Below are 1803 nucleotides of genomic sequence, written 5' to 3'. Positions count from 1 at the left end.
TTTGTTGATTTATGGAATTATAAAAGTGTATGGTATCATGAAGTTCTGTTGTTGTTGTTCAGTTGCTAAGTCATGTCCTACTCTTTGTGACCCCATGAACTGCGGCACGCCAGGCTTCCCTGTCCCTCACTATCCCCAGAAATTTGCTGAAACTCATGTCCATTCAGACAACGATGAAGTTTTAGTTTGTTGTATCATGAGTTATAGACTTTTGTTACATCATTGAGTTGCAGAGTTTTATTACATCATGGAATTACAGAAGTTTGTAGTATTGTGGAGTTATAAAAATTTGTAATGTCATGGAGTTAGAGAATTTGAGGAGTAGAGAAATCATCTAGTCCAAACCCTTCATTTTGGAGTGGGGGAGCTGAGAGCCCTGCCTCCCAGTAGGATAGCTGGCAAAACCAGGGTCACACAACTAGTTGAAAATATGTCAGAATTTGTCAGTTCCTTTTTTCGCCTCCTACATAAGAATCTTATATTTTGTTTAAATTTTTATCTTTGTTTGTAAAACCAGAACAAGCTTATATGTTTCTATATTAGGAACTTAATTCTGCTGTTTTAAGGCTTATTTTCAGTTTCAAAAAAAAAAAACTAAATCCCAAAGATCTCTGCCTTTTTCTTATTAATGCTTTTTCAAGGTCAATAATCTGCATGTGACATCCTTGTTCAATCTACTTCAGTACTTACATAATTTTAATTAGCATTCTGTCTATAGAAGGCATTTAAATAGTACATAAATTAATTAAGGTATAAAAAATGATAAAAGATAGTCAATTTAATTTGAAGGAACCATGAATTAAATGTTATTTGAAACCTGAAATGAGTTGTCAATTTAGTATTAAGTCTAAATTCTGAGTTTCCTGGCATGTAAGAACAGAGAAAAAGTATTGAATAGCTAAATTCCCTTTCCCTCATAAAAGTACGTGTTTAATCTGTGTTTAATATAAAACTGGTACATGCATATATCCCTATCTTGAGAAAGAAACTTTTGTAGCAATTATTTTAGTGAAAAATTTCTCTTATGAATCTTTGATTAAAAAAAGTAAGTAATATCTTTGGGCTTCACTGATGGCTCAGCTGGTGAAGAATCCTCCTGCAGTGCAGGAGACATGAGTTCAGTTCCTGGGTCTGGAAGCTCTCCTGGAGAAGGAAATCGCACCCCGCTCCACTGTTCTTGCCTGGAGAATCCCATGGACGGAGCCTGGAGGGCTGCAGTCCATGGTGTCACAAAGAGTCCGACAGGACTGTAGCCATTACAAAGAAACTAAACAACACAAGCAATATCTTTAAAAATGGCATAGCCATAAAAAAGGAAAAAAAACCCACAAATCAAATAACTTCCCCTTATAAAAAAGAGAGTGTTAATCTTGCATCATAACTCAATGAAATTCTTCCTCCCCTTCCTACATGGTCCCGTGATTTCATGAATGCAGCCATTCAAATCACAGGATGTGAATCTGGACATTTTATACATTCAATGAGTAGGACAAATTTTTTGCAGTCAAATCAAAGATGATTTCTCTGATGAATGCCATCAGTGCCTATTTGCTATTTTATTGATTATGAAGAGCTTCTTTTATTTCATAAGCAGCTTGCAGGCCATTAAACTCTGTTTCATGAAATATGGAGTCCAACCACAGACGCACTGCTTTGGTAGGGATAAGACCAGAGGAGTAGCTCTAATTAATTCCAGAATTTTCTTCCCAGATAGACTTTGATTCTTCTGAAGTACTCAGAGAAATGTATAATCAAAACCCCAGAGTTCTGCTGTTATGGCATAAAACATTCTCGCCCCAAAAT

This window comes from Cervus elaphus, chromosome 30 (assembly GCF_910594005.1).
Source record: "Cervus elaphus chromosome 30, mCerEla1.1, whole genome shotgun sequence".
Lineage (NCBI taxonomy): Eukaryota > Metazoa > Chordata > Mammalia > Artiodactyla > Cervidae > Cervus > Cervus elaphus.
Note: the sequence above shows the minus strand (reverse complement) of the source record.